General features: G+C 43.8%; 1 protein-coding gene across 1 annotated transcript in view; it reads left to right on the forward strand.

The window, feature by feature from the left end:
- The first annotated feature begins 839 nt into the window (after nt 1-839).
- SMARCA2 (SWI/SNF related, matrix associated, actin dependent regulator of chromatin, subfamily a, member 2) overlaps nt 840-14,278 on the forward strand; it is a 147,899-nt gene continuing 134,460 nt past the window's right edge. The window contains exon 1 of the mRNA XM_018559474.1: nt 840-1,100. The gene's annotated coding sequence lies outside the window, so the exon portion shown is untranslated. The remainder of the gene's footprint in view (nt 1,101-14,278) is intronic.

The following is a 14,278-nucleotide window of genomic DNA, read 5'->3' on the forward strand; positions in this document are numbered from 1 at the left end:
GGTAAAAAAACGCACGACAGACGCACATATGCAATACGCCTAGGTGTGAACCAGGCCTTAGAGTGTCCTTGGATATGAAGGCCAGCGCAGAAACAAAAAGTTTCCCCTCAGAGTGTCCTTTGACATGAAGGACAGCTAGAAAGTCACTGCATAGAAGCAGAAACAAAAAGGTTCCCGCTCAGTGTCCTTGGCCATAAGGGCCAGCTAAAAAGTCACTGGTTAGAAGCTAGGGTTGCCACCTTTCCAGGATTCACCCGAACAGTCTGGGTTTTCAATGCTATGTCTGAGTTTCATGGCAGCAGAAACCCAGACACAAGATTTCAGACAGACAGGGGCAACCAAAATTAAGAATGGGGCTACTGGCCCCCCACTAAAAATAGTCTCAACTGTGATATTTGCATATGAATAGGTGTTCGGGTTTCGCTTGAAGAAAAGGTGGCAACCCTATTAGAAGCAGAAACAAAAAGGTTCCCCCTCAGTGTTCTTGGACATAAGGGCCAGCTAGAAAGTCACTGGTTAGAACAAGAAACAAAAAGTTTCCTGTCAGAGTGTCATTGGACATGAAGGCCAGCAAGGAAGTCACTGGTTAGAAGAAGAAACAAATAAATAAGGAATACATATGGTGAATGTTGCTCCAATCCACAAAATCTGTAAGTAACAGGGCCAGCTACAAAGTAATTGGTTAGAAGCCGAAACAAAAAGTTTCCCATCAGAGTGTCCCTGGACACAAGGCCAGCTAGAATGTCACTGGTTAGAAGTGGAAACAAAAAGTTTCCCCTCAGAGTGTCCCTGGAAATGAAGTCCGCCATGTAGAATTTGTAAAGTGTCCTGCAGGCCGGAGTGTACACTGCGTGTGTATACAGTGTGGGGGGAGGCCGTGCTCACACACACAGCCTGAGTTTGTCAAGCGGAGGAGAATCAGGAAGTCAGAGAGAAAAAAACACAGACATGTTTGATCACGATGACATGACGGAGGGGAGGAGGAACAGGAACAGGGCCTGAAGCTTTTACCTCCACACACTCGCACAACATATATACACCCACCCACACGGCGGATCCCCCCCCCTCTTCCCTCAACTACACCCGGCGCTGCCGAGCAGGTAAGCTGTGTGTCGTGGCTGATCTGGCCGCCTTGTTGGCCCAGCCTTGCAGAGTCTTGATCGAGTTAGTCCCAGGCAGAGCAGCCATCGATCGGCAAACTTTCCAGAGGGAAAGGGGAGGGAATAAATATGGCTTCTGTGATTGCTTTCCTAAAATCATGCCATGCAGAGTGGGGGCCGCTGAGCTGACTGTTCCGGGGGAGGCTGATCACAGCTGCTGCCGCCCAGCATGTTGTGTGTTAGGGTAGGCCGGGGAGAGCTGGCTGATCCTCCACTGCTGGGCTCTGTACTAGATTGATGAGAGCTGGCTGATCCTCCTGTTGTGGGCCATGTACATGTATGATTATCGTGAGCTATGTGCAGGATTGTGGAGATCTACATGACCCCCCACCCCCCTTATGTACATGGTTGTAGGATCCCCTATTTCCTAAGTATATAAGTGTGAAGATCTGTGTGATCATCACAATTGTATACATAGGAGGGGGTCTGTGTGATTCCCCCTTCCCTATATATACACATGTGTGATGACCTGTGTGACTTTCCCCCTTTCCTGCGTGTATATGTGTGACGGTCCCCCTTACCTGCGTGTTATATGTGTGATGGTCCCCCTTTCCTGCGTGTATGTGTGATGAGCTGTGTGGCTTTCCCCCTTTACTGTGTGTGTGTATATGTGTGATGATCTGTGTGACCCCCCCTCCCCCTTTCCTGTGTGTATATCTGTGTGACTTTCCCCCTTTCCTGTGTGTATAGCTGTGTGACTTTCCCCCTTTCCTGTGTGTATAGCTGTGTGACTTTCCCCCTTTCCTGTGTGTATATGTGTGACTGTCCCCCTTTCCTGTGTGTATATGTGTGACTGTCCCCCTTTCCTGTGTGTATATGTGTGACTGTCCCCCTTTCCTGTGTGTATATGTGTGACTGTCCCCCTTTCCTGTGTGTATATGTGTGACTGTCCCCCTTTCCTGTGTGTATATGTGTGACTGTCCCCCTTTCCTGTGTGTATATGTGTGACTGTCCCCCTTTCCTGTGTGTATATGTGTGACTGTCCCCCTTTCCTGTGTGTATATGTGTGACTGTCCCCCTTTCCTGTGTGTATATGTGTGACTGTCCCCCTTTCCTGTGTGTATATGTGTGACTGTCCCCCTTTCCTGTGTGTATGTGTGACTGTCCCCCTTTCCTTTTGTGTGTATGTGTGACTGTCCCCCTTTCATTTTGTGTGTATATGTGTGACTGTCCCCCTTTCCTTTTGTGTGTATATGTGTGACTGTCCCCCTTTCCTTTTGTGTGTATATGTGTGACTGTCCCCCTTTCCTTTTGTGTGTGTATATGTGTGACTGTCCCCCCCTTTCCTTTTGTGTGTGTATGTGTGACGGTCCCCCTTTCCTTTTGTGTGTGTATATGTGTGACTGTCCCCCCCTTTCCTTTTGTGTGTGTATGTGTGACGGTCCCCCTTTCCTTTTGTGTGTATATGTGTGACTTTCCCCCTTTCCTGTGTGTATATGTGTGACTGTCCCCCTTTCCTGTGTGTACATATGTGTGACTGTCCCCCTTTCCTGTGTGTACATATGTGTGACTGTCCCCCTTTCCTGTGTGTACATATGTGTGACTGTCCCCCTTTCCTGTGTGTACATATGTGTGACTGTCCCCCTTTCCTGTGTGTACATATGTGTGACTGTCCCCCTTTCCTGTGTGTACATATGTGTGACTGTCCCCCTTTCCTGTGTGTACATATGTGTGACTGTCCCCCTTTCCTGTGTGTACATATGTGTGACTGTCCCCCTTTCCTGTGTGTACATATGTGTGACTGTCCCCCTTTCCTGTGTGTACATATGTGTGACTGTCCCCCTTTCCTGTGTGTACATATGTGTGACTGTCCCCCTTTCCTGTGTGTACATATGTGTGACTGTCCCCCTTTCCTGTGTGTACATATGTGTGACTGTCCCCCTTTCCTGTGTGTACATATGTGTGACTGTCCCCCTTTCCTGTGTGTACATATGTGTGACTGTCCCCCTTTCCTGTGTGTACATATGTGTGACTGTCCCCCTTTCCTGTGTGTACATATGTGTGACTGTCCCCCTTTCCTGTGTGTACATATGTGTGACTGTCCCCCTTTCCTGTGTGTACATATGTGTGACTGTCCCCCTTTCCTGTGTGTACATATGTGTGACTGTCCCCCTTTCCTGTGTGTACATATGTGTGACTGTCCCCCTTTCCTGTGTGTACATATGTGTGACTGTCCCCCTTTCCTGTGTGTACATATGTGTGACTGTCCCCCTTTCCTGTGTGTACATATGTGTGACTGTCCCCCTTTCCTGTGTGTACATATGTGTGACTGTCCCCCTTTCCTGTGTGTACATATGTGTGACTGTCCCCCTTTCCTGTGTGTACATATGTGTGACTGTCCCCCTTTCCTGTGTGTACATATGTGTGACTGTCCCCCTTTCCTGTGTGTACATATGTGTGACTGTCCCCCTTTCCTGTGTGTACATATGTGTGACTGTCCCCCTTTCCTGTGTGTACATATGTGTGACTGTCCCCCTTTCCTGTGTGTACATATGTGTGACTGTCCCCCTTTCCTGTGTGTTTATATGTGTGACTGTCCCCCTTTCCTGTGTGTACATATGTGTGACTGTCCCCCTTTCCTGTGTGTACATGTGTGACGGTCCCCCATTCCTCTGTGTACAATGTGATGTGCTTTGTGTCTTTCCCCCCCTTTCCTGTGTATATATGTGGTGAGCTGTGTGACACCCCCAATCCTACCCCCACCACCTTTCCTATGTGTATGTGTGATGATCTGTATGATCCCCCTATCCTATACATATATGATTGGGGTTCACATTGTGGCAGCCTTACTCTGCCGGCTGGTTAACTCCTGCAGTGCTGGTATAGGATTATGAAGGGGCTTCTCTCCTACTTTCCGGCACTTTCTAGAAGATTGTAATTGACAGCAGCTGCTCATCCAGAAGAAAGTGGCTGCATTGGCTTTTGTCAGAGGCCTGGCTGTGCTCTGGCTGATAGCTGATCACACATGGCAGCACTAGTAAAGTCACATGTGGAAATGCTTAGTTGTACACAGGTCTGCATTGCCAGGCCTCTATTGGCTCCACTGGGGGTTCACATGAAGAATCTCATGTACAGGGTTCCTCATCATTGAGGTATTTCCCAGTGTAGATAGTGCTGGATGCTGATGTGGAGAGGAAACCTGCAGTGACAGAGACATGACCCCGTAGGAATGGATCTCAGGGTGACAGTGAATTGTGCAGTGCTATGTAAATGAATGACAGTCATAGTCATGCATTGTTCTGAAGAGCTTGAACTCCCATGTCAGGTTCACTAACCAGTGTCTTATTGTGGCACTCCAGGTCCCAGCGTGTGTACATGGGGTTATTATAGGCGAGCTAGGTGTTCTGTATTCCAGTGTTACACAAAGGAGCAATTTCTGCTTTGGTTAATGTCTTACATTCAGTATGCCAGGATATTTTCTTGTGTGGCATGGCATTATTCAGAAGAGCTTGCATGTGAGGTTCAGCAGCAAGTGGCTAGCATTGTGGTACTACAGGTCCCGCCGTGTGTACATGTTATTTCACAACTGTGCGTTATTATGGATGCACTAGGTGTTCTGTTACATAGAGGAACATGTTTTACTTTGGTGGATGTCTTGCAGCCAGTATAATAACGTTTTCTTTACTGTGTGACATGACGTTATTCAGGAGGGCTTACACTCTGTGAGGTTCAGCAAGCAGTGGCTAGCATTGTGGCACTGCAAGTCCCAGCATGTGTGCCTGGCACTTTCACAACCATGTGTTGTCACAGACTGGCTAGGTCTGCTGTATTTCACTGGACTGACACTTTTTTTGACTGTTGGAGAAGGTTTTTTTTTATTCTCCTTGACGTTGTTCTTGCAACATGCACTCTGTGAGGTTTAGCAACCAGTGGCCTCTCATTATGGCAATGCAGGTCCCAGCCTTTGGGTACCTTGTACATGCACAGCCAGTTGGTTAAGTCTGTTGTTTTTTTCACTGTTGCGTGGAAGAGCTTGCACTCTACGAGTACGACATTGAAGAAAACATGTGCTTAGATCAGCCTTTCTTAACCAGGGTGCCGTGGCATACTGGTGTGCCTCCTGGCCTCCATAGGGTTGCCTCAAAATTTTGTGGTGGTGGGACTGCGATCTGAAGGGGGAATGAAGACTGAGGTGAAGGGGGCTCCTGATGTAAAGGTGGAACTCTGATATGAAAGGGGGGCTACTTATGGCAAACGGGGACTCTTGACGTGAAGTGGGACACCCACTTTTTTTTTTTCTTTTTCATGGGGTAGTCCTTTAAAATCTATGACATTTAAGACTGGGGTGCCTCGAGTGTTGCATACTTTTAAGGGATGCTGTGACTAAGGAAAGGTTGAGAAACGCTGCCTTAACCCTTTCGCTGCCAAGGACGTATGGCAAAAAAAATTGCAGAAAATTCAAAAATGGCTTGGCCAGCTGATTTGAAAAATGTTCCGGAGGGCTTGGCAGCGAAAGGGTTAAACAATGTGGGCTGCCACCACTGACTTGTATAGTTACCAAGCTAATCCATTTGGCTTCAGTACATTTTGAGGTGCTGACCTTGAAACAAGTATGTAGCAAATCAGAAGTACCGACTTCACTGTAACTTGCTAACTTGCTTGCATGTTCCAAGTCAGTAACCATGAACGTAATGAGGCCAGAGAGCCGGGCAATTATTATTCTGAGAATGAATTCAGCAGCGGTAGCCCCTGCATTCCTTCCAGTACAGGTCCCTGACTCTCATTGTGGTACTTCAGGTATCAGCTTGTGTAATACGGCCACTATACTGGACTGTCACGAGATGCTAAGGTCTACTTTGTTGTATTTCACTGTGTGAAATGTTATTTTTAGCATAGTAGAATGTGTTTATTGGAGTTATTTGTCTTAATACTTGTTTTGTGTTGTGATTACATGTACTTTGTGAGACAGACGAGCTATAGTCTCTTCTTAGGCTTTCTGACATGCTCATATGCTGCTGTGTGCTAGAAGTGCTCTATCACAGGAGCTTGCAGTCGGTCAGGAACAGACAGTGTTGATGTTAGCACGTGTAACATCATGAGGCTGCGTGGTGTGTGACATGCACTAGGGCTTTGATTGGTCACTTCTGTTTCTATGGTTCCAGGTCAGGTAGGGCAGATTTAGACATGATTACTAACATGCCCCACAACTACAATGCGTGCGCCTGTAATTGTACGCAGCCCTCACCCTTATAGAAGGTAGAAGCGCTTTACCTGGGCATTTCTTATTTGTTTCTGAGCTGTTGCTGGCATGTAAGTAATTATTTCCACTGTGATCTCTAACAAACCAACTAATTAAAATATATATGTGATGCCTGAAGCAAACTTTTCAACATCATTTTGCATGGATACAAACGTGAGCTTGGATATGAAACTGGAGTGAAGGATAACTATGCACACATGTAATGAATAAAGTGTTTGTTAGCTCATATGTCAAGTTCTTAAATCATACAATTCGTGTGATTGTATGATCAGCATGTACAGGGAGACATGTGAATATTTACTGCATCTATCATCTTTTGAATTAGGTATTGATTATTAGGAAATGATATTCACATCATACCCAGGGGAAGTCTTCGGCATGTTAACAATGAATCTTCATTGGTTCCAATGTGTATCTACAGATGACTACTTTACGTGCTCTTCTGGACTCCACAGTGTAAATAAATCAAATACAATGCATAAATAAATAATGTTGTAGTAGAAAGAGTACCAAACGCTGGGTTGGACAAATCCCAGGAGCTAAGTAGCCAATAGAGAGGAGTCGGGCTTGGAGTTCGCCCAAGCCTGCTCAAAACTCTGACCGCCATCACCTGCTCCAGATCCAGTCAGTTGTGGCGGGGATATTCCCTGCACCCTTCTAACATATATAGCTGCGGGGCAACTGATTAGGCAGAAGCACGGGGGTAGCAGTCAAGAGTTTTGAGCAGGCTTGGGCGAACTGGATTCACACCACGCCAAGCCTCATCATTAGCAGCTAATGCCCCCTTAAGTGACACTAAACTCAGAAGTCAAATCTTAAAAATGTCTTCAAGTACCTTAACTATTAAGAAATATTTATCTCATTTGTGTATCACTCGGCTGTAGATCCTCAAATCATCCCTGAATTGGTGATGACACTGTCCTTCCTTGTGGAGGGTGACTACTTTGTTCCCCATGGTCCCTGTGTGTGTTGTAAAATAGCCACCGCTCAAAGCTCGCTGCCGTGATAGACTATAACTTCAGTACAAGTTAGTATGAGATTGTAGTCTATCACGGGGGCAATCTTGCAGCGATGACTACTTTACAACACACACTGGGACCATGGGGAACAAGAGTAGCCACCCTCCAGAAGGAAGGACAGTGCCAGCATGAATTCAGAGATGATTTGAGGATCTACAGCTGAATGATACACAAATAAGATACAGTTTTATTAATAGTTAAGGTACTTGAAGGCATTTTTAAGACTTCTTAATTTAGTGCCACTTTAAAATTCCATCTGGCGCCTAACTTTTTAGGTTTTCTCTAGTAGTTTTCAATGGAGCTGGCTCCTAAATTCCACATTGATTTGTCCACCCCTGACAAAAAGATTTAACAAAATGTGTAGAATATACAAAGATAAACTAGTGCAAAATCAAGTAGTAATTACACTTGTAATACAAAAATTAGGAACCATCACACAAACTGGGACACCACCCCTATATATGCAATATATATCAAAAAAAGGGGGAAAGAGAAAGAAAGGGGCTTTGTGGTGACCACTGGAGAATAGCAGGGAATTGATCCAATAATAAAGTCAATTGATTCATATATATAATAAAATTCCATTTTTAATATACTCAATTCATAATGTCTATACATATAAATATGCTAAAATCCATCCATATAAAAAACCATAAATAGATGTATACACCATAAATAACCTCCCTGGAACCCACACAGAAACCATGATTATAAATTAATATATTGGTCATTGCCCTCATTGTATTCATATCTTATTTGCATGATTAATTGTACATAATTGTTCTATATATCATTAGTTCAGCCATGATTCTGTGCTTGCTCCAGTCTTCAACGCGTTTCGCCGAGGCTTCGTCAGGAAGATTTGGAGAGGTTAACCTATAGTATTTGTATGGGTATGAGAATCAATTTGCAGTAGTCTACATGATATTAGATATATCAGAATCATTAATATCTGCTGACCATATATCTTTATAATGCAATAAATACCAACTTAATTATTCTTTTTCCGGTAATTGAATATCCATCTGCAGGGAGTCTCCCCACCCAACCAGGAGACAGGAGCGCCGGGGGGAGGCAGTTTCTGTGTGGGTTCCAGGGAGGTTATTTATGTTCTATACATCTATTTATGGTTTTTTTATATGGATGGATTTTAGCATATTTATATGTATAGACATTATGAATTGAGTATATTAAAAATGGAATTTTATTACATATATAAATCAATTGACTTTATTATTGGATCAATTCCCTGCTATTCTCCAGTGGTCACCACAAAGCCCCTTTCTTTCTCTTTCCCCCTTTTTTTGATAGTAATTACACTTGGTCAAGCATACCCAACGAAAGTAAATTGTGGCTTGGTGAGACAGAAGACCAAATATGAGGACTCTAATCTACCTTTTCAGGGTGACTTACTCCTTTCTCAAGGAGAACCCAGTTGATCTTTGTATATTTTATGAACTTTGCAAACTTTTTGTACTCTTTCTACTACAATATAATTAATGTATGCATAGTATTTAGGTGTGCTAATATGTTTTATTTTCACTTAGATTATCACTGGGGTAGGAGGGTTGACTTTCCTTATTTAGGGTTTTAGCACCCCTGTGCTTCTATGTCTTTTGATTGTCCTTTTTGAAACTAAATTCCACCTTTTAAAAAAAAATAAAAATAAATAAATGTATGCATAGTCATAGAAGAATTTTTTTTTTTAAATATTATTGTGTTGCATTGGGGCCAGCAAAGCATTGCAACCACGATCAGTGGATGATGTAGATTTTCCCTCCCTTCCATGTCCTTACGGAGGTATGGAAATTCAGTAACAGGAATGGGAGGAGGTGTCAATGTGACCATGTTTCATGTTACATCCTAAATTTGAAATGATATAAAAGGTAAACTTGGCCTTTAAGATGTGGAAGATACTACGCTTTAACTACTTCTGGCCTCCGCAGCCCATAAAATACCCCTTAAACACAAATCCACTCAGGAACATTCAACAGTATGTGGTGAGGTGTGTGTATGTGCAGGGCCACCAGCCCATATGACTAAACATTTACAAATGCTACCCAGTATTTTTTGGAGAGCATGTTGGCACCTTGACTAAGTGTATGGTGTCTGAATTCTAAAAGCATTTGTCTGGTACTAGTGCTATATCATTTAAGTTTTCTAAACCTGTGCTGACCTTTTTATATATAATCTGTGCATCATTGGACCACAGCAGCCTCCATCATCTTATGGGTCAGACATCTAGTAAAATCATATTAGTGTGTGGGAAATCCATAAGGCATAGAAGAAAGCGTAAGAAAACAGATAAAGCCCTCACTCCTAACTTTCCTCCATGGGTTCTTCTTGAAGGGTAACTACTTTTAAAGCACATTGGTTCTGTTAAAGAGACTGTCACTGTGTCTGTGGAAACCCACTGCTCTGTTACTCCATTGGCACCCTCAGGAAATACTCTGCTCCTCTGGGTATGTAGGGGGGAGGTCATTGGCACTGTGTAAGCTCAGACATAACGCTTACACAGGGTTTGATCTCTCAGTGCTGATTATGAAACTGAATGACTGGAGTGTGGGGAAGGTAGATATCTGTGTGTGTTCTGAGAGAAGCTGTCAATTTGTGCTAAATGGACAAAGTGCCAGAGTCTATTTAATTTATCCACTGGCACCAAGCAGCTTTGCAAATATTTTTCCCTGAGCTTTGAGGGCTGTCATCAGGGGCCCTGGCCAGTGTTAACATTGATTAATAATAGTATGGATGTTGTGAGACTGTAAATTATATAGCATAGACCTAGATGGAGAATTAGGCAAGCGTTCAAATGATCGACGACTTATGCAGGCGGTACATTCTGTAACTGTTAGCAGATGTTGTATTGTCCAGCTGCATATGCATAGCTGGTTTTCGTGGCAATGTAGGACTGGTGACATGCATGTTTGGAGAATCTTCAGGAGATGTAAACCCAAGAACATACATTTTATATAGTGCATCTTACCAGTCCTTAAAGGAGAACTATGGGGTTAAGGCTTTTCCCCATAGTTCTCCTTAGGGTAACTGGAGGACACAAACTAGCGTCCTCCCGTCACCCTAGGCTCAGTATACCACGAGCTTCTGCTCGCGGTATACTGAGACGCTGAAGCGGATCCCGACAATTAAGCCGGGACCCGCCCAGCTGCGTGACTGACAGCTGGCTCTGCCTATCTAGAGGCAGAGCCAGCTGTACCCTCCCCCGTCCGTTCCGCCAGCCAGCGCTGGCGGATCGGAGCGGGGAGGGGGGAATCCAGCCCCTCCCCTGTCACGGCAGAGAGCTGTGACAGGATCGAGAGGTGAGCGAATGCCGGTGTGTGTTCGCTCACCTCCCGATCTACGGAGCCAACCTGTGACAGTCTCATTGTCAAAGGTTGGCTAGAACTATGAGGTCAGTGAAAAGCACTCACCTCAACTATGTGGCAGATGAGGTTTAATGTCGATAAATGCAAAGTTATGCACTTTGGGAGGAATAATAGGCAAATTGGTTATACCATAATGGGTATGCCGCTAGGGAAGTCGGAAATGGAGAAAGATTTGGGGGTCACTGTAGACCACAAACTGAATAATAGATTACAGTGCCAGGCTGCCGTAAGCAAAGCTAGTGGAATCTTGTCCTACATCAAGAAGGGAATGTTTTGCAGGGATAGGTCTGTAATTTTGCTCTACATATCACTGGTTCGGCCTCACCTGGAGTATGCGGTGCAGTTTTGGGCACCAGGCCACAGAAAGGATGTCCTTGAGCTGGAGAAAGTCCAGCGAAGGGCGACCAAACTCATAAAGGGGATGGAGGACCAGAACTATGAGACACGGCTACTAAATTTAAACATATTTACGTTGGAAGTAAGGAGATTAAGGGGGGACATGATTTTCATGTACAAAATGTTCTATAGTCAGAGCGACATTAGCAACAAACTCTTTGAGATGAATTCCGTAACAAAGACTAGGGGCCACCACCTAAAACTGGTAGAAAAAAAAAATTGAAGACGGGGCGAAGGGGGTTCTTCTCAGTTCGCGCGGTTAGGCTGGGTTCACACCTAGGCGTATTAAATATGCGTGTTTGTCGTCGCACGGTTTTACCGCGATTCGCGGTAAAAAAAACCTGCGACAAACGCCCGTTTCTGAGGGCTACTTGGCTGTATCCCAATGGAAACGCGAAACCAAAACGCCCCAAAGAAGTACATGTACTTCTTTGGGCGTAGGCCGTTTTATATCGCGTTCGGACGGGTGGAAATACGGCAAGGTGTGAACCATACCCATTGAATACAATGGGATTTAGATGTTTGAGCGTTTTGTAGAGCTTTCGGCTAGCGTTGAACGCGCTACAAAACGTTCAGGTGTGAACCAGGCCTTAGGGTCTGGAACTCACTGCCTCAAGCAGTAATTTCCGCAATTAATCTGGATTCAAGAGGCTTTTGGACGACTTCCTGAGAGACCGAAATGTAAAGGGTACAGGTACTCTTAAGAATGAGAACACTCATGGACCGACACAGAGACACCCCCAGAGACACCCCCAGAGACACCCCCAGAGACACCCCCAGAGAGACACACAGACAGTCTTTATTCAACCTCAAATACTATGTAACTCATAGTTCTCCTTTTAAATATGGTGCCTGCATTATACAATATGTTTATATAGTGCACCTTACCAGTCCTCTGATGTGGTGCCTACATTACCATTATATATAGTGCACCTTACCAGTCCTCTGATGTGGTGCCTACATTACCATTATATATAGTGCACCTTACCAGTCCTCTGATGTGGTGCCTACATTGTGAGTGGTACAACGCATACAAGATTTAACATTCTTTATTGACTACATTTTTGAATGAATAAAGTATTTAAAGTATATCAAAACCTACAAATCACAGTATAATATATTGCAGCTTATCAGTCCTTACATGTGGTTGCTGCACTAGTTTTCATACTTCATTTTTTGTTCTTTCTTTATACCTGGTGATCCTGCCAGCAACACACTTCCTGCACTAAGGCAACAATGCTCACTCACCTTACTGTATCTGGAGGAGTAGCGTTGTCACTCAGGGATGTTCTTACAAACATTTCCCATTCTTCTCATCTCCAATACTTAGAGGGGTATTGCTTTGCAGTTCACAGAAAATAGCTGAGACAGCTGAATAACTTGTTTGGAATTTAAATGGAGCTCATAGGAAGTGACGAGGACACTGCAAATCTGGCAAGATTAGCTGGTTTTTTTCTGTATTTGCAGAATGTTTTTGTCCCAATAAAGAAAACTAATGAAGCCACCACATCTAAGGATTGATAAACTGCAATATTACATTTTTGCTTTTGGTTTTAGATGTACTTTAAACAATCCACATAGTTGTATAGAAAACGTATTAAGTAAGTAGTTAAACTTCTTATCAATAGCAATAAAATCAACTAAATGCATTCTGGAACTTGTGATCAGACGTGCATGGATTTTCTTTTTGGCCAATTCCTGTATACTGTTTCAGTAGCTTGGGATATCTTTCTTGAATGACCTGTTTTAGGTCAAACCCCAGCATTTCAAGGCATTTAAGGCCTTGGCATCTTAGGATATGGATTTTTTTTTTCTGTTTGAGATCCTTTGCCGTTATTGTAGATCGCACAGATGTCCTTTAGATTCTGTACAATTTACTGATACAACTTGGAATTTATTGGGTTTTTCATGGTCTGCATGGCATCTGGTCCATGAGAAGGCAAAGGAGTCCCACTTCTTTACACTCTCCCCACCATAATCCACATTTACAACAAGGTCTCTATGTTGGCATGCAGTGTTTTCTAAATATAATGCTGTATACATCATCAGAAAGTCCAACTTCCAACTCCTCTAAGTAACCCTGTTCCTGTACTGCTGTGAATGTGACTAATGGCCTTTTTATATTCCTGCGATGACACCAGAGTAGACTCCACAAACAGAACTCTTAGTCCCATATATGTGGCAGCTCCGAATAAAATCCACCTTCATGCTGCCACATACATGCGTATGGCTGGCGCCAAGAGAATAAAGCAGTTTCTTTATATCAAAGGTGGTAATCTGAAAAATGTCAGAAGGGCAAGAGCTTGGCCAAGTGGAATGTATTTGACCTTCTGTGCCCTGCTGGCTAGGAATTCTCAGTAGGTTTATCTTACAGGACCAGATGTTAAATGCAATACAGGAGAAGGTAATAATAGTCATTTCTATCGAGGTCTAAAAAAAAAAAAAGTGAGAAAATGCGAGCAGACTTAGATTTGAAAGTATCTGATCTTTTTAACTGAAGGCCAACTGCATCAGGGGTGTGGAATTCCTATCGCCAGACGCTCGGGACAGGCAGTTTCGGGCACCGGGCGAGTAGTTTTTTTGTACATTTAGCCCTGCTCCGGACAAGCAGAGCTTTATGAAAGGAGCAGCGGCAATCGTGTACGGCACATGAGCTCACCATAGAGCACGTAGAGCAGACGAAGAACGTCTGTTCTTCGTGTGCTCTGTTTTATCACTGAGACCGTGGGCTGTGATCAAGTGGAGTAGTGACAGGCTCTGTCACCTCCCTCAGCCTCTGTCCTCAGCGGCTGTTGCTCGTTCCGGTCACACAGGAGTTCTAGCAACAGTGCCTGCTAGAACTCCTGTGTTGGAGGTGACAGGTTGAATAAAGTGTACCTGTCACCTCCAAATGTTATCACATATGTTTTTAAAAATAAATAGTTAAAAAAAAATATATATTAAAAACGCAACAAAATAAAAAGGAGATAAAGTAAAAATAATAAAACAAAACAAAAATACCAAATATGATATAATAAGTCTTTACTGTTTGTGTTCCTCAAGCTTTAAATCATATTTAAATATAGGTCCTATGTGCAGTGCTCTATCGGTATGTCGCATTAGCAGGGCTATTATCCAAATTTC

This window comes from Nanorana parkeri, unplaced genomic scaffold, assembly GCF_000935625.1.
Source record: "Nanorana parkeri isolate BGI_ZX_2015 unplaced genomic scaffold, ASM93562v1 scaffold398, whole genome shotgun sequence".
Taxonomy (NCBI): Eukaryota; Metazoa; Chordata; class Amphibia; order Anura; family Dicroglossidae; genus Nanorana; species Nanorana parkeri.